The following is a 19,815-nucleotide window of genomic DNA, read 5'->3' on the forward strand; positions in this document are numbered from 1 at the left end:
TTCACGGTAAGGAAGGCGGCCAAGCTCCGATCTAATAGCTACAGCAGGAGAAAGGGAAGCTGTTGAGGTGGTCGGATTGGGCGGAGAAGGGGCGGAGGTATGGGTTCAACGGTGACAGGAGCTTACCGGCGAGAAGGGAACGACGGCGAGGTGGTTCCGGTGGAAGTCCGGCCACGAGGAGTGGCTTGGGAGCGTCAGTGAGGTGAGGGGAAGCTTCCCAGGGGGTTGTAATGGTGCGGGGAGGTCTGGGGTGGGCTGCCCACGGCAAATAGGAGGTCGCCGGAGTTGAAGAAAGTGGCGGCGGTGGTGTTCGGGGCTCCGGGTGCGCACGGCAACAGAAAGGAAAGGAAATGGGCTTAGTGCCGTCTGCTGGTGCTACTGAGTAGAAGAGGAAGGGGAGAGGAGCAGGCATGAGCACGGGACACGGCGGCGACGAGGTGGCGGCCGGGTGGCGCTCGGGTAGGCGTGGTGCGCGCGGGAAAAGCCAGCGGGGGAGAAAAGCAGGGCCGGGGAAGGGGAGGGCGACACGTGGGGCTTGCCCGAGCAGGAGGTGGCGCCGCGGAGGGGCTGGAGCGGCTGTGAGCGGTGCTGACAACCGGCGGCAGAGGAGCAGGGCAGGTGCCAGAGGAGGAAGAAGAGGGAAGGGGGTCCGAAGGACTTCCTTAGAATTTGCAAAAAATCTCAGGGACTTCACTGTAAACCAAATTTCCCACTGATCCAAAGCTCTAATGAGAAAATGGTCAAAATAGAAGTGGTAGAACTCTTCAAATCCTACAACTTTGCTTTAGGGCTCAAGTTCAAAAACCAAAAGCACAATGCTTTATTTTACCATTTTGCACTCAAATCAAACTTAAATAAGTTTTTGTCCTTATTAAAGTAAATTTCTTATAACTTTGGACCTAATTGCAAGTATTTATGACATGTCATGGTAACTTACACCTTTTTACATTTTGACCCTTGGTAATTTTGGATGTTACTTTTATACTTCAACTAATTTACATAAAGGGACTTGTACTTTCATAAATTTACACAAATACCCTTATTTTCATAACTTTGCTCAATTTTCACACAATTTAATCCACACCAAACATTCTTCCTATTGGCTTGCTCTATTTAACACCTAAGGTGTCCCAACCTTCCCCCCTAAAAGGAATCTCGTCCCGAGATTACAGGAATAATATAATAAGAGGGTAGATACCTAAGAAATCTTGAGAAAGTCTGGGAAATTCGACTGAAGATAGTCTTCGGTTTCCCAAGTAGCTTCTTCTTCTATATGATGATTCCACTAGATCTTAAACATCTTAACTGTTGCTCTTCTGGTACTTCTTTTCTTGGTATCTGAGATTCTGATTGGATGCTCCTTATAGGAAAGATCAGGTTCGATGTCGATGCTTTGTGTATCAATGATTTCGGTAGGAAAACTGATACACTTCTTCAGTTGAGATACATGGAAAACATTATGAATGGCTGCTAGCTGAGGAGGAAGTTGAAGTCGATAGGCTATGGGTCCACAAATTTCAAGGATTTTAAAAGGACCAACATAGCGATGAGAGAGTTTGCCTTTAATACCAAATCGTTGAACACCTCGAGTAGGAGATACTTACAGGTATACAAAATCACCTCCTTCAAACTGTATTGGTTTCCTCCTTTTGTCTACGTAGCTCTTTTGTCTTGATTGAGCTGCTTTTAAATTGTTCTGAATAATCTTTACCTTTTCTTCTACCTCGGTGACAAGATCAGGCCCAAAGATTTTGCGTTCATCAGTCGGAGACCAATTTAAAGGAGTTCTGCATTGGCGACCATATAATGCTTCAAAAGGAGCCATTTTGATACTTGACTGATAGCTGTTATTATAGGAGAATTCTGCCAGAGCTAAGCATTTGTCCCAATGCTTATCATACTGGATGAAGCGTCCCCCCCATCAGGGAAGACTTAAAAGTGCTGATTTATCAGTCCCAGGAGGCTGATAACACTTTTATTACATCAGATGGTATATCACCGTACAACTCTACGCGGTAATGGGCAGTGAAGCGCCACTATCGCGAGGATTACAACCAGAACCCACACTACTACACTAGCTACGAAAAGAGAATCATCAGAGTCTTGCGCCATGCGGAATCCAACGGTGGCCTCAACCACAGGCAAGACTGGGTGCAGGACGAAACCCTACTCGTTGTCTTCGGGGGCGTAGTCTGGGTCTTCCACTGTAAAAGTAGGAGTGGGGTGAGTACAGACGTACTCAGCAAGTCCAATCACACCCACGGAGGGGTATAACAGAAATTAATGCACAGGACAATCCAAGGATAAGGTTACGGTTCATTTGCGGAAAACTCTATTGTATGCAGGGGTTTGTTTTTAAAGCATTTTTCAAACAGTTTTTCTTGTATCAAAGAGCACACAGTGTTGATCCACACAGGATCCAAGTTTTAAACTGTTACCGGACTCCCCGTCCGCCGTAGCTCACGGCACAACTGCCGAACACTTTCCAAACCACTCACACCAGCCCATCCATTCCCGGAGAGAAACACTAGTTATGTGACCACACCGTAACTTGCCCAATACCGTGGGCACGGCTATTTGAATAGATTTTAACTCTGCAGAGGTGTGCAACTTTACCCACAGGTGGGGTACCACAGCACGAACACCTTAGTGCCGGTGCAGATCCCAACAAAGCCATTACCCACCTTAGCTAGACCTGACTAGCCACCACGGGATCCATCAAGGGGTCATCCGACCTATCTCCGAGGTTTAACCGAGGCATAAGTCACACAGAGCTTATCCCTTCTCCTTGATCACCCGTTGCTCTCAGCTCTCCTGGTGGCTATCAGACCAACTAGTGGGATTTATGCTAAGCCGTTGCCCATACAACGGTCAAGTGGTTTGCACGACAGGAAGCTAGGTGAGATGTCACATCAACTCGGTCCTTAGGGGTGACAAGATGGATATCTCCCTTCCTTGCTCAACCACACAGGTACGAGCACACCAAAGGCAATTCACACAGAAATGCCATCCATCCCGTCTAACTCACTTTTCAAAACCACATTTTATCCCTTCCCACACACACACACATTTTCTTTATAAAACCAGGTGGTCAAAGTATGGTTGTCTCAAGCAAGGGTGGCTATCCTACCATGTTTTCAACACACAAAACCATGCAATTTTATAAAACAGGCCACTGGGTTGTGTTTATAAAAACTAGGATAGAAACATGCATCAAAGGGCGGGATTGAACTTGCCATCATCAAACCCTTGCGGGAGATCCTGATCGAAGCACTGTCCCTCGGGTTCGGGGTTGCAGAACTGGTCCTCGTTTGCTTGGTCACAGTCAGGACCTTCCTCGTTCACTCCGTGTCCTACGACGCAAACAAACAGACACACAATCAAGCGCAAGAACTAAAAGCTTTTATCGTCGAGCTTGAATCGGAAATAATTTAGCTACGGAGGTAGGGGTAATATTTTTGGGTGGTTTCTTAATGGCAGGGCTAAAACTATACTAGAAAGGGCGTGGTAAAGTTTCGGGTCAATCGGAGGTCGTTTCACACATAAAATGACGCGCTAAAGTGGGTTTTAGGGCTTAAGCGGGGGTCCAGGGGCCTATTCTCAATTATCTGAGGAGGGTAGGGGCTTATTTGCGAATACTAGAAATATTCAGGGCATACTAACGGGTGTCGAGTGTAATTAGGTTTATGTGGTGAGGGGGCTTGGTTTGAAATATTAAAAAGAGCGGGGTTCCTTTTGTAAAAAGGGGTGGATATGTGTGTTAGAGTGAGGGGGGGTTTCTTTGGGAAAAACAGGGGAGGCCAGGGGGTTTTTCGCAAAAGGGCCTCCTTCTTCCTCCTCCCTTCACAGGAAACAGAGGAGAGTGGGGGGGGGGGCGCCGGCGGCCAAATCCGGCCACCTAGGGCCCGGGGCGGCTCGGGTGAGAGGGGGAAAAGAGAGAGGGGATTACGGGGAACTCGTTCCCGGCCTCACCTCGGGCCGGGGTGGCGCGTGGAGGCGGGGCGACGGCGGGCTGCGGGTGGCGGCGGAGCTGCGTGCGGCGGCGGCACTGGGAGCAAGGGAGGCGGCGGGCGGTGGCAGTGGGGTTTGTGGGGGAACAAGGGGCGGGGCGAGGGCCTACTTATAGGCAGCCGCGGTGGAGGGGCGGTGGAGGCCGGTGGGAAGGGCCGGCGGGCGGTGCGGGCGCCATTAATGGCGCTCCGGCCGCTTGCGGCCGTCGCGACGCGGTGGTGCAGGACGGCGGCGGTGTGCGGCAGCAGCGTGCGGCGCGGCCAAACGACGGGCGGTGCGGCACGCGCGGGGGCAGGCGCACGCGGGCGCCGTGCGGCACGGCGAGCGGCGCGGCACGCGGCGTGCGCGCGCGCGCGTGCACAGGTGGCGCGACACAGCACGGCCAAGGGGGGGCGGGGTGCGGGTACGGCGCGGCCGGGCAGGAGCTCGCGCGCGGCCACGCGGGGCACGCGGGGGCGAGCGCGTGCGCGGCACGGCAGCGCGCAGCGTGGGGTGCTCGGGAGCAGAGGCAGGGAAAGAGAGGAGGGAAAAGGAGGAAGGGAGGAAAAAGGGGAAAAGGAAAAAGGGAAGAAAGGAAAGGAAAGAAAGAGAGAGAGATTGGAAAAAGAAAAGAAAAGGAAGAAATGGGAGGGAGAAGAAGGAAAAGGAGAGAGAGGGAGAAGGGGCGCGTCGGCGCCGGTCGCGGCGGCGACCGCGGCCGGTCGGCCACGCGCGCGCGGGGATTCGCGCGCGGCACAAGGTGCGCCGGCGCTAATTGCGGCAGCGGTCGCGGCCGGTCGGCCACACGCGCGGTATTCGCGCGAAGGGAGTCGCGTCTGCGTTAATTACGGCGGACGGTCGCGCGCGGGCGGCGATGCGGAACGGAACAGCACTCCGGTTAGGGTTAGGGTTTTGACGTCGAACAGTTTTTACGAATTCCTCAAGCGCATGATTTTATTAAGTAAATTTTCAGGGCGTCACAAACCTACCCCACTTAAATGAATCTCGTCCTCGAGATTCGGCTGGCTCCTAAACAGATGGGGAAATTCGTTCTTTAGAGCCTCTTCGCGTTCCCAGGTGGCTTCCTCTTCTCCGTGTCTGCTCCATTGAACTCTACATATCCGTACTTCGGAGTTTCTTGTCCTTCTGGTGACTGTGTCCAGAATTCTGACCGGTACTTCCTGATATCGCAGATCTGGCTGTAGATCTATGGTTTCCACCGGCACATATTCTCCCTCGGGTACTCTTAAACATCTCCTTAATTGCGAAACATGGAATACTGGGTGTATATCCGACATTTCTTCGGGTAACTCCAGTTGGTATGCCACGGCTCCGACTCTCTTCAGAACTCGATACGGTCCAATGTATCGAGGGGCCAATTTTCCTTGTACTTGAAACCTTCGTGTTCCTCGAATGGGTGAGACCTTGAGATAAACAAAATCGCCTGGGTTGAAACTTATTTCCCGCCTCTTCTTGTCCGCGTAGCTCTTTTGTCGCGACTGTGCTGCTTTCAATTTCTCGCGGATTTCCGCTACTTTCTCCTCTGCTTCTTTTATAAGTGCGGGTCCTACTAGTGCACGTTCTCCAACTTCCGACCACATCAAGGGGGTTTTGCACTTTCTTCCATAGAGGGCTTCGAACAGCGACATGCCCAAGCTGGCTTGGTAACTATTGTTGTACGAAAATTCCGCATAAGGTAGGCTCTGTTCCCAATCATTTCCATAGGTCAGGACGCATGCTCTTAGCATATCTTCCATGATCTGGTTCACCCTTTCGGTCTGACCATCCGTCTGTGGGTGGTATGCGGAGCTGAAATCCAACTTAGTGCCCATGGCTTTATGCAGGCTTTTCCAAAACCTAGAGGTGAATTGAGTCCCTCTATCTGAGACAATTTTGCTAGGCACTCCATGTAACTTTACTATATTTTCCACATAAAGCTTTGCTAACTTTTCCCCGCCGTAAGTGGTTCGTACGGGTATGAAATGTGCCGATTTAGTGAGTCGATCCACTATTACCCATATGGAATCGTGTCCTTTCTGTGTTCTGGGCAGTCCCACTACAAAGTCCATGCCTATCTCATCCCATTTCCAAACTGGAATGGGTAGGGGTTGCAATAATCCTGCCGGCTTTTGATGTTCGGCCTTGATCCTTTGGCAAGTATCACACTGTGCCACAAATCGCGCATTATCCGCTTTCATTCCATTCCACCAATATTTTTGTCTTATGTCCATATACATTTTAGTGGATCCTGGGTGGATGGAGTAGGCCGAGTTATGGGCTTCGTCCATGATCATCTGCCGGAAGTCTCCATTTTGGGGCACACAAATCCTATCCTCGTACCATAATGTCCCCCTATCGTCTACTCTGAAACCCGGTGCTTTGTTTTCTCCAGTTTGCTTGCAGATCTTTATTAACTCCTGATCCGAGCTTTGAGCCTCTCTAATTCTATCCTCTAGTGTTGATTGGACGCTTAGCACTTGGCTGGATCCTCGAGGAACAATGTGCACATTTAATCGTGCCATTTCCTCGCGCAGATTGTCCTCCTTGGGTCCATAAGTCTTCCGGCTTAGGGCATCGGCCACCACATTCGCTTTTCCGGGGTGATAATGGATTTCCAAGTTATAGTCCTTGACTAACTCTAACCATCTCCTTTGTCTTAAGTTCAAATCTGGCTGGGTGAAGATATACTTCAGACTCTTATGGTCAGTGTAAATCTCACACTTATTCCCAATCAAGTAATGCCTCCAAATCTTGAGGGCATGCACTACGGCTGCCAATTCCAAATCATGGGTCGGGTAATTCTGCTCATGAGTCCTGAGTTGGCGGGAAGCGTATGCAACGACTTTCCCGTCTTGCATCAGTACACACCCTAATCCCTGTCGGGATGCGTCACAGTAAATGACAAAATCCCGATGAATGTCCGGTAGGGTCAGTACTGGGGCGGTTGTCAACCTTTGCTTCAGTTCTTGAAAACTTCTTTCACAATTTTCCGTCCAGGCGAACTTCTTCTCCTTCTTAAGAAGTTCCGTCATTGGTCGGGCTATCTTGGAGAATCCCTCGATAAATCTCCGATAGTACCCAGCTAATCCAAGAAAACTTCTGATTTCACTAACATTAGTCGGTCGCTGCCAGTTGGAGACTGCTTCGACCTTCTCTGGGTCCACTGCTACGCCTTCCATGGTCAGGATGTGACCAAGGAAAGCTACTCTCTCCAGCCAGAATTCACACTTGCTGAACTTGGCATATAACCTATGTGCCCTCAGCTTTTCCAATACTACCCGCAAGTGTTGCTCATGTTCCTGCATACTCTTGGAGTAGATAAGTATGTCGTCGATAAAGACTACGACAAACTTATCTAGCTCGTCCATAAATACCTTGTTCATGAGGTTCATAAAATAGGCAGGGGCATTGGTTAGTCCGAAGGACATTACGGTGAACTCAAACTGCCCATAGCGGGTGACGAAAGCTGTCTTAGGGATGTCACTTTCCCTAATCTTGAGCTGAAAATATCCTGACCTTAAATCGATCTTGGAAAAGTACTTGGCCCCTTTTAGCTGATCGAAAAGGTCATCAATCCTGGGGAGGGGGTACTTGTTCTTAATGGTAACCTCGTTCAGTGCTCGGTAGTCCACGCACAACCTCATACTCCCATCTTTCTTTTTGACAAACAGCACTGGGGCTCCCCACGGCGACGAGCTTGGCCTAATGAAGCCGATTCGCTGCAGTTCTTCTAGTTGCTTCTTTAACTCTGTCAACTCAGAGGCCGCCATCCTATAGGGTCTCTTGGCTATAGGGGATGTTCCGGGGATAAGGTCTATGACGAACTCTATATCCCTATCTGGCGGCATACCGGGAAGCTCTTCGGGGAACACATCTGGGTATTCGTTTACTACCGGGACTCCTTCTAAGGGCTTGGCTTCCATGCTAAACATCATTGGGTCAAACTTACTATCCCGGGTATGGCAGGTCACTTGTATCCCTTCGGGGTTTGTTAGGTGTACCACTTTGTCTGTGCAGCCTATGAGACCATTGTGTCGGCTTAACCAATCCATCCCGAGGATCACGTCTATTCCCCAGGCTTAAGTACTACCAAATCTGCTAAAAAGTCTACCCCACTTAAATTGATCCTTACCCGTGGACAACCTAATTGACAATTGATGTCGCCTCCAGGCGTCCGGGTTAATAGGGGTGTTTTTAGTAGTACTGTAGGTATTTTGTGTTTCTCCACATAGCTTGAGGATATAAACGAGTGTGATGCTCTAGAATCAAATAATACTGTCGCCAGAGCTGAGTTGACTAAGTACTCACCGAGCACTACGCCCTGAGCTTCTTGAGCCTCCTGAGCGTCGATGTGGTTGACGCGGGCTCGTCCAAATGATTGCTGCTTCACCTGCTGGCTGCCGTCGTTGTTGCGGACGGGCACTCGGTTGGCACCGGTCAGGGCTGGTCTGGGCCCGTTCACTGTGTTGGAGAAGGCTGACGTGGCCGGCTTATTCTTGGCGTAAGGGCAGTTGGCGATGAAGTGGCCTGTCTCACGGCAGTTGAAACAAGCCCTGACATTGTTGTTGTCGGAGGCGGCCAGGCTTGTGTTGCTCTGCGGGGCCCTCATGGTATTCTGACTCTTAGGCTGTGCTTCAGGGGCTCGTGTTCCTGTCACTTGGGACTGAGTCCTATACTGCATTGGGGCCTGGGATCTTGGTGCAGTGTAGCTGGTGTTCCTCAGCTTTTGAAAGCGGTCCTGTTGGCGGGCCTTACTTTCCAGGAATTTGCGTTTATTGTCCTTTCTCTCTTCAGCTTTGGCCCTTTCTGTGAGAATAGCCTTGTTCATCAGGGTGTTGAAGTCCGGATAGATCTGGGGAGTAAGCAAGGTCCGGAGTTCTGGGCTTAATCCCTTCTTGAACATGTCTTGCTTCTTATCGTCGTCGTTCACTTCTTCCGGCGCGTACCGGGCCAATTCTATGAACCGGTGGGTGTATTCTTCCACCGACATGCTTCCTTGTTGTAGTGCGCGGAATTCATCCGCCTTGCGCTTCATAGTGGCCGAAGGGATGTGGTAGCGGCGGAACTCCCTTACGAATTCTCCCCAGGTGATGGTAGAGGCATCTTCGGCTGCGGCACAATAGTTTTCGCACCATGATAATGCCGTTCCGGTGAGCTGGTGGGCTGCCAGAAGGACTTTATCCCGGTCTTGGCATTCGAATGGTTCGAGCTTCCTCTGAATTACTCGCAACCAGTCGTCAGCATCCAACGGGTTGCAGGATCCGGCGAAGGTAGGTGGCTTGGTCCTTAGAAAGGCCGTCAGCTTGTCGTTCATATTCTGCCCTCGTGGCTGCCGGTTAATGAGGGCATTCGCCAGAGTCTCCAGTATGAGGGTCTGGTTATGGATGATCTGCGCCAGGTCTCCGAGGGGTGGGGGTGGTGGTAGTTGTTCTCCTTCTTGACTTCCCCCTCGGTTCTGGCTTACTTCTTGTTCTCCTTGGGGAAGATCTTGTTCAACGGGATGTGCTCCGACACTAGCGGCTACGGGGTTCCAGCCACGGGAGGCCCTCGCGACATTCCGGGGGGTCACCTGTTGATCGGGTAGATTGGGGTTACGTTTATGTGATGTTTAAGTTGTTTAATTCGTATATATATATAAGGCAGAATCTACCTCCTGCCGGTACTCATATAAATAATCAGCACACAACAAACCAGCACACAACATCACAAACAACAAGCACAAACCATTTTATTACTGCAAGGAGGGTACAGCTTGGGGGTACGACTAGGTCTCGTGCTACTCGGCCAGGGTTTTGTCTTAAGGTTACGGCGTAAACAGAAAGGCTGGGGAGGGGCATCACTGGGATGGCGTCGGTCACTCTACTTGCATGGTGTGTCTTCTTCCGGGGCGGACAGGGTGAGGGGTTCTTGCTCGCCGTCTTTTGGGTTCCCATCGGTCAGGGGCTGCATTGCAGCATCCCCTTCGTCGGCGGCGGCAGAACTTTCAGGATTCTCGGGTGGGGCTCGTGTGCCCCCAAAGAGTGATCCCCACCCTATGACGGGTGTCCCGAGCAAAACGTGGTCTTCCCCTATTGCCGGGACTGGCGTCCCACTTTGGGTCCAATCTTGCATACGCCGGTCTCGGGCCTGCCTGAGGCTTTCTTGGGCGACAGCTTCGCTACTGACCGCGGCTGCAGCTCTCGCCTCAGCATGGGCGGCTCGGATCTGCTGTATCCTCACCGCGAGCTCCGCTTGCTCGGCTCGATGGGTCTGCTCCCTTAGAAGGTTGGCTTGCTCATCAAAAAGTTGATCCAAGGCGGCTAGGTAAGTAGCTATTTGGTACAGGGGACCTTCTTCGTGGCGACGTCGTTCCAGGTTTCTCATGCGTGCTTCCCAGACTGGGGTTCTGATGGCCGGTGGAAAGAACTTTGCTGGTGTAGGGGCGAGGTGTTCTTCAAAAATCCGGCACAAGTAACGGAGTGCTTTTCTGATGGCCAAGGGGTAGGTGTCTTGGTGTCTAAACCCTGTGGCGGTCGCTCGCCAGGGTTGGATGTCGGGGTAGCGGTTGCTCCTGGCGATGACCAGGATCACCCTGCAGCAGAGGGTACCATGGTGCTCGTACTCTCGGCTGTAGTACCTTGGGCGCTCCGTAACGCCAAGGTCCTCCAGGGTGTTGATTAAGAGGCTGGGGAATCCAGGTGCAGCTTGGCAATCGCCCTGGGTCCATCCTTCCTCAGCCATCTGAAACAGAAACAGGGTAAACAATCTGGTACAGGTGCAACGGGAGTAGATGATATTTATTATTACAACAAGGGTGGTACAGTTTTTATGGATACGTGGTCATTCGGGTAGGGTTTTTGCTAGGGGTGCTAATCCTATCATGGGGATTCTTCCTCGGTCCTGATAGAGCGCTTCTTTATTGGAAGGAACCGATCCATCTCATTTTCGGTCTGAGTACCCTTATCCCAATGGGTTTCCATGGGTTCTTCTTCTTCTTCCTCTATCCATCCACCTATTCCGTTGCGGTTCTCGTATTCTTGTATCTGGACTTGGAGGGCGGCTACGGAATACTCGGCGTTTGCAGCTCTTGTTCGTTGCTCCTCCAGATCCTGGGTTATCTTTTCAATCCCATGGATTAGCTGCTTCAGTTGCGCCGACTGTTCGCGGCAGAGTGCATCCAAGCCAGTAAGGTAGATGGATAGGTGGGAGACCGTATCTTCTAGGTCTTCTTCTTCTCGTCCAAGTCCTCTCATTCGGGCAATCCAAGTGCGTCCTCTTCCCTCAGCGGGTGGGAAAAATCCCATAGGAGTCCGCTGGAGGTGGTGCCTAAAGAGCACACGCAGCCGGCGCAGGGCTTTACGGGAGGCCTTTCGATAGGTGTCGGGGAAGCGGAAACCAGTGGTGGAGATGAACCAAGGGTCCACATCAGGGTAGCGGGTGCTTCTCTCCACAAAAACCATTATGTCGCACCGAAGGGTGCCTCCTGCGATGTACTCACGGTAGGCATACTCCGGTGGTTCCATAATCCCAACGCGTTCCAGGCTGAGCAATAGCAACTTGGGGAGGCCGGGCTCTGCATGGCAGATTCCGCTAACCCATCCATTGCCAGCCATCTGGAACAAGGCAAAAACCAGTGGTGAGTGTTTGTGCAGAAAATTTTTAAATCGGGACAATTCCTAGGGCCTGAAAAGGGGTCTCGCTCCTAGGGTCACGTCCTACGGCCAGCCTACGGCTCTGATACCACCTGAAGCGTCCCCCCCATCAGGGAAGACTTAAAAGTGCTGATTTATCAGTCCCAGGAGGCTGATAACACTTTTATTACATCAGATGGTACATCACCGTACAACTCTACGCGGTAATGGGCAGTGAAGCGCCACTATCGCGAGGATTACAACCAGAACCCACACTACTACACTAGCTACGAAAAGAGAATCATCAGAGTCTTGCGCCATGCGGAATCCAATGGTGGCCTCAACCACAGGCAAGACTGGGTGCAGGACGAAACCCTACTCGTTGTCTTCGGGGGCGTAGTCTGGGTCTTCCACTGTAAAAGTAGGAGTGGGGTGAGTACAGACGTACTCAACAAGTCCAATCACACCCACGGAGGGGTATAACAGAAATTAATGCATAGGACAATCCAAGGATAAGGTTACGGTTCATTTGCGGAAAACTCTATTGTATGCAGGGGTTTGTTTTTAAAGCATTTTTCAAACAGTTTTTCTTGTATCAAAGAGCACACAGTGTTGATCCACACAGGATCCAAGTTTTAAACTGTTACCGGACTCCCCGTCCGCCGTAGCTCACGGCACAACTGCCGAACACTTTCCAAACCACTCACACCAGCCCATCCATTCCCGGAGAGAAACACTAGTTATGTGACCACACCGTAACTTGCCCAATACCGTGGGCACGGCTATTCGAATAGATTTTAACTCTGCAGAGGTGTGCAACTTTACCCACAGGTGGGGTACCACAGCACGAACATCTTAGTGCCGGTGCAGATCCCAACAAAGCCATTACCCACCTTAGCTAGACCTGACTAGCCACCACGGGATCCATCAAGGGGTCATCCGACCTATCTCCGAGGTTTAACCGAGGCATAAGTCACACAGAGCTTATCCCTTCTCCTTGATCACCCGTTGCTCTCAGCTCTCCTGGTGGCTATCAGACCAACTAGTGGGATTTATGCTAAGCCGTTGCCCATACAACGGTCAAGTGGTTTGCACGACAGGAAGCTAGGTGAGATGTCACATCAACTCGGTCCTTAGGGGTGACAAGATGGATATCTCCCTTCCTTGCTCAACCACACAGGTACGAGCACACCAAAGGCAATTCACACAGAAATGCCATCCATCCCGTCTAACTCACTTTTCGAAACCACATTTTATCCCTTCCCACACACACACACATTTTCTTTATAAAACCAGGTGGTCAAAGTATGGTTGTCTCAAGCAAGGGTGGCTATCCTACCATGTTTTCAACACACAAAACCATGCAATTTTATAAAACAGGCCACTGGGTTGTGTTTATAAAAACTAGGACAGAAACATGCATCAAAGGGCGGGATTGAACTTGCCATCGTCAAACCCTTGCGGGAGATCCTGATCGAAGCACTGTCCCTCGGGTTCGGGGTTGCAGAACTGGTCCTCGTTCGCTTGGTCACAGTCAGGACCTTCCTCGTTCACTCCGTGTCCTACGACGCAAACAAACAGACACACAATCAAGCGCAAGAACTAAAAGCTTTTATCGTCGAGCTTGAATCGGAAATAATTTAGCTACGGAGGTAGGGGTAATATTTTTGGGTGGTTTCTTAATGGCAGGGCTAAAACTATACTAGAAAGGGTGTGGTAAAGTTTTGGGTCAATCGGAGGTCGTTTCACACATAAAATGACGCGCTAAAGCGGGTTTTAGGGCTTAAGCGGGGGTCCAGGGGCCTATTCTCAATTATCTGAGGAGGGTAGGGGCTTATTTGCGAATACTAGAAATATTCAGGGCATACTAACGGGTGTCGAGTGTAATTAGGTTTACGTGGTGAGGGGGGCTTGGTTTGAAATATTAAAAAGAGCGGGGTTCCTTTTGTAAAAAGGGGTGGATATGTGTGTTAGAGTGAGGGGGGGGGTTTCTTTGGGAAAAACAGGGGAGGCCAGGGGGTTTTTCGCAAAAGGGCCTCCTTCTTCCTCCTCCCTTCACACGAAACAGAGGAGAGTGGGGGGGGGGCGCCGGCGGCCAAATCCGGCCACCTAGGGCCCGGGGCGGCTCGGGTGAGAGGGGGAAAAGAGAGAGGGGATTACGGGGAACTCGTTCCCGGCCTCACCTCGGGCCGGGGTGGCGCGTGGAGGCGGGGCGACGGCGGGCTGCGGGTGGCGGCGGAGCTGCGTGCGGCGGCGGCACTGGGAGCAAGGGAGGCGGCGGGCGGTGGCAGTGGGGTTTGTGGGGGAACAAGGGGCGGGGCGAGGGCCTACTTATAGGCAGCCGCGGTGGAGGGGCGGTGGAGGCCGGTGGGAAGGGCCGGCGGGCGGTGCGGGCGCCATTAATGGCGCTCCGGCCGCTTGCGGCCGTCGCGACGCGGTGGTGCAGGACGGCGGCGGTGTGCGGCAGCAGCGTGCGGCGCGGCCAAACGACGGGCGGTGCGGCACGCGCGGGGGCAGGCGCACGCGGCGTGCGCGCGCGCGCGTGCACAGGTGGCGCGACACAGCGCGGCCAGGGGGGGGCGGGGTGCGGGTACGGCGCGGCCGGGCAGGAGCTCGCGCGCGGCCACGCGGGGCACGCGGGGGCCAGCGCGTGCGCGGCACGGCAGCGCGCAGCGTGGGGTGCTCGGGAGCAGAGGCAGGGAAAGAGAGGAGGGAAAAGGAGGAAGGGAGGAAAAAGGGGAAAAGGAAAAAGGGAAGAAATGAAAGGAAAGAAAGAGAGAGAGATTGGAAAAAGAAAAGAAAAGGAAGAAATGGGAGGGAGAAGAAGGAAAAGGAGAGAGAGGGAGAAGGGGCGCGTCGGCGCCGGTCGCGGCGGCGACCGCGGCCGGTCGGCCACGCGCGCGCGGGGATTCGCGCGCGGCACAAGGAGCGCCGGCGCTAATTGCGGCAGCGGTCGCGGCCGGTCGGCCACGCGCGCGGTATTCGCGCGAAGGGAGTCGCGTCTGCGTTAATTACGGCGGACGGTCGCGCGCGGGCGGCGATGCGGAACGGAACAGCACTCCGGTTAGGGTTAGGGTTTTGACGTCGAACAGTTTTTACGAATTACTCAAGCGCATGATTTTATTAAGTAAATTTTCAGGGCGTCACACTGGATCACACAGGCTCGAAGCATATCTTCTAGGATTTGGTTTATCCTTTCTGTTTGCCCATCTATTTGCGGATGATATGCGGAGCTTCGAATTAACTTGGTTCCAAGAGTTTGTTGAAGTTGCTCCCAGAAACGAGCAAACTGTGCTCCACGATCAGAGATGATTGTTTTAGCTATCCCCTGGAGATGCACGATCTGATCTGGATAGATTTCAGCATACTTCTTAATATTGTAAGTGGTATGCACTGGAAGGAAGTGAGCGGTCTTGGTTAATCTATCCACAATCACCCAAATGGAATCATGCCTCTAGGAAGTGTTGGGTAAACCTACAACAAAATCCATGCTGATATCTTCCATTTCCAAGAAGGAATAGGTAGAGGCTGTAGCGTACCAGAAATCCTTAAGTGACTGGCTTTAACTCTCTGACAAATATCACATTTAGAAACGTACTTCGCTATTTCTCTTTTCATACGAGTCCACCAAAAATTCTGTTTCAAGTCTTGGTACATCTTCGTACTGCCAGGGTGCATAGCAAACTTAGATAAATGTGCTTCATCCATTATCTGCTTGCGAAGCTGATGGTTTTTGGGTACAACCATATGTCCCTTAAATCGTAGAATCCCTTTAGGATCCTCTTGGAAACATTTATACTTTTCTTCTCCTTGGGCTAATTGTTGCTTGATAATTTTGACTCCCTTATCATGTAGTTGTGCCATAATGATACTATCCTGCAGTATAGGCTCAACTGCTATATGATTCAAACTGCCTTGAGGAATGATCTCCAGACTAAGCTTTCTCATTTCCCAGCAGAGAGTATGGTTGAAAATTTCTACTGATAAACAATGACAATGTGACTTGCGGCTAAGTGCATCCGCAACCACATTGGCTTTGCCTGGATGGTAGTGTACTTCAAGATCATAATCCTTTATGAGCTCTAACCAACACCTTTGCATCATATTCAAGTCTGCTTGTGTAAAGATGTACTTTAAGCTCTTATGATCCGTATAAATATTGCACTTGGTACCATAAGATGGTGTCTCCAAAGTTTAAGTGCATGTATAACGGCGGCAAGCTCAAGATCACGAGTAGGATAATTCTGCTCATGTGTCCGAAATGCTCTAGAGGCATAGGCAATCATGCAGTTATCCTGCATAAGTACACAACCAAGTCCGATGCCTGATGCATCACAATAGACATCAAAAGGTCTGGATGTATCTGGCTGAGCCAAAACTGGAGCAGTAGTAAGATGTGCTCTTAAAGTGTGGAAAGCTTCTTCACATTTCTCATTCCAAGAGAATTTAACTCCTTTCTTCAATAGTTCTGTCATGGGTTTGGCTATCCGGGAAAAATCTGGAATGAAATGATGATAGTAGCCAGCAAGACCGAGAAAACTACGGATCTAATGGACTGAAGTAGGAGGCTTCCAATCCATCACTTCCTGAACTTTACTCGGATCAACAGATATACCGTCCTTGGAGATGGTATGACCCAAAAATTTGACGGTATCAAGCCAGAATTCACATTTAGAGAATTTGGCATACAGACGGTGATCTCGCAAATGTTGAAGAACAACATGAAGATGTTTAGCATGATCTTCAAGATTTTTGGAATAGATCAAAATATCATCGATAAAAACCACGATGAATTTATCGAGTTCCGGCATGAAGGCAAAGTTCATGAGATACATGAAATATGCCGGTGCATTGCTAAGACCAAAGGACATAATCAGATATTCATAGAGTCCATATCTGGTGGAGAAAGCTGTTTTTGGAATATCACTTGGCCTGATTTTTATTTTATGATACCTAGAGCGAAGGTCAATTTTCGAGAATATTTTGGCTCTGGCTAACTGATCAAATAGGATATCAATACGGGGAAGAGGATATTTATTCTTAATAGTAACCGCATTGGGGGAGCGATAGTCAACACATAGTCTAAGACTGTTATCCTTTTTCTTAACAAACAAAGCAGGGCATCCCCAAGGTGAAGCACTTGGGTGGATATAACCTTTATCAAGAAGTTCCTGTAGTTGAAGTTTCAATTCTGCCAGCTCATTGGGTGGCATACGATAGGGTCTCTTAGAAATGGGGGCTGTGCCAGGTTGTAACTCTATAACAAACTCAGCATCTATATCTGGAGGCATCCTGAGTAACTCGTCCGAAAAAACATCTGGGTACTCACACACAATAGGAATATCCTCTAACTTGATCCCTTCGATAGCATACACATAAGAGCTGATATACTCCTGTTGTGGAAGATGAAGGATGGTATATCCATATTCCGGGGAATTTATCTCAACTATTCGAGAAAAGACATCTAAAGATACCCGATGTTTGGTCATCCAATCCATACCTCGGAGAATATCCATTCCTTCTAAGTTTAATGAAATTAAGGCTGTTCTTATTAAAGCGCTACCCATCTGGATTGGTACACCTCTACAAATTTGACTTGATGCAATTCTACCTCCAGGGGTTGTTATCATATAGGTTCCATTAGTGGGGTAGAATTCCAAACCTATTTTGGTCCCAAACCTTGTACTGATAAAACTATGGGTTGCACCAGAATCAAAAAGTATAATAGCAGGGTGATGGTTAGAGTAAATGTACCCGTCATCACTGGTGTACCTTTCGAAAGTTCCGACAGCGTAGTGAAATTTACTCTTCCTTGACGGACTTGCATAACCTGCCTCTTGCCTTTGTTCTTGGGGTTGGAGTTGGAGGCCTGTCCAGGGAATGGTTTCCTTGCTTGTGGGCAGTCTTTAACAAAATGCGTTGGACTACCACAATTGAAACACCGATTGACATTATTCCCTTGATTAACCTACGGAGGGTTTGTCCTTGGACTGAATTGTCGTTGCTGCTGCAAAGGTTGAGGCACTGGTGGTCTGTTGAATCGGGGTTGCTGAGGAGGTCTAGCTACCCATCTTCCTGTTGGAACATTTCTGGGCGGAGCTTGGGAAACTGGGTTCTGAATTAACCGATACCTGGAAGGTTGTAATTTCGAGGGTCTAGGCAATACTTTCTGCCTTTTCTCAGCACGATGGGCTGAAATACAATCTTCTTGGGTAATGGCCATGTTGACCAATTCGTTGAAGTTGTCAGCCCTGACCAGATTCAAGCATTCCTTCAGCTTGGTGTTTAGTCCGTGACAGAATCGATCTCTTTTCTTGGCGTTCGTGTCAGCATGATAGCCCGCGTACTGGCACAGGTGATTGAAAGCCTGTGCGTATTGAAGTACAGTGCAGTTTCCTTGAGTCAGTGCCAAAAATTCATTGAGCTTTCGCTCAATGAGTCCTTCCGGAATATGGTGCACTCTAAAGGCTGCCTTAAATTCTTCCCAAGTGACAACATGTCCATCCGGTTGCATGGCATAGTAGTTGTCCCACCAAATACGAGCAGTACCATGGAGCTGTTGGGCTGCGAAGAGAGTTTTGTTCGCTTTGGAGCATGAGGCGGAAAGTAATGCAAACTTAGACTCGATGGTACGAAGCCATGCATCTGCATCAGGGGGTTCTTCAGTCTTATGGAAGAGCGGGGGCTGCGTACTAAAGAAATCCTGATAACCAGCCGATGGATGTTCTTCACGTCCACGTTGAGGAGAACGGAACTGATGTTGCTAGGCCTGCACTAGCATGTCCAGGAGTTAGGTCTGACGAGCCATCACTTCCGCTAGATTTGGCGGTGGCGGAGGTGGTTATTGTGAACCACTAGCCTTATCTGATCTGAATCCCTCCGGGGTTCCACGCGTAGCGTCAACCATCTGAAATATAGAAGTTGTCCATTAGCATTCACCAATACTTGCTTCTATTTTTAGAAATCATATGATACCAGAATAACACATACTGAACAGTGTTAGGTAATAAATCCAAGTCACAAAGTATTAACTCAACAATCCAAACAGCAACTCAGATTTACATTACCAACTGAAACTTATTCCATCTTACATCACGTTGTTCCAAACCAAACCGTACATAAGTTTGCCATATATATTACAACAAGTGGCTCGCAGGTCATTTAACTACTCACTCCCATGTCACACTATGTCACACTATCTACATCTAGGATGTCATCAACTCAAACGAACTAAAAGTCATCGAGGTTGCCCACGGATGACTGACTACCGAAGGAGGAATGATGGGGACTAAGAACAGGATCTCCATGCTCAGAGTCAATCTCGGAGACTCCTTCGATTTCTTCAGGGTCTTCTTCTTCTTCTTCACTCTCAAACTCATCAACAACGGGCTGCACTATTTGCTCATGAAGCATGTTGATATGGTCAATAGCTTGGCCAAGATTAAGGTTGAGCTCGTGAACTTGTTCCTGGAGGAAGTCAATGACAGTGTCGCGCTGGACAATGAGAGCATCACTCTCAACAATCTATTCCTCTCGATGCTGAATAGTTTCTTCCCGCTGAGTAATAACCTCTTCCTTGGCCGTGACAGTGGCTTAGAGTTCCTCAATCTGCGTATTTTGCTGGCCAACTTGATTACGATACCCTTGGGCTATGTTGGTCAGTCGATATATACCGTGCTGCTGAAGTGTCTGGTAGCGGTACTGTGCATTCATGAATCTGACCGCAGTGCGTAGAGTCTCTCAGGCCAAACTTCCAAATAAGTGGTCACAGTATGTCACCCTGAAAGTCCATTCTGGGTCACGAGAATCCATTGCAGTAAATAAGTCGATAGGATGTCCTGTAACTTCCTCAGGATGCTGATCGCAGAAGATGTGGATGGCTTCCATAGCTGCCGCTTCAAAAGTATCGGCGAGGAGATGTCCAATCACATTAACTTCAATAGGCTGCCACAGAGATAAAGTAGGATACGAAGGAATAGTCATCTTCACTTTGCACCGAGGAACACCTTCTTCATCATACTCTACTCCATCATAAGGTGGAGGCTCGGTGTAGCCAAACACCTAGAGGGACTCCCATAAAAGATGAGGAAAACCCTCCCAATTCAAAGCATTGGTATGAGCATGTCCTGCGGAATCCCAAAAGAACCTTGGAAGCTCTGCCATCTGAAACAAGGATTCAAATGGTGAGATTACAAGTTTTCAACCATACACCTTG

Source organism: Panicum hallii, chromosome 4 (genome assembly GCF_002211085.1).
Source record: "Panicum hallii strain FIL2 chromosome 4, PHallii_v3.1, whole genome shotgun sequence".
In the NCBI taxonomy this organism is placed as follows: Eukaryota; Viridiplantae; Streptophyta; class Magnoliopsida; order Poales; family Poaceae; genus Panicum; species Panicum hallii.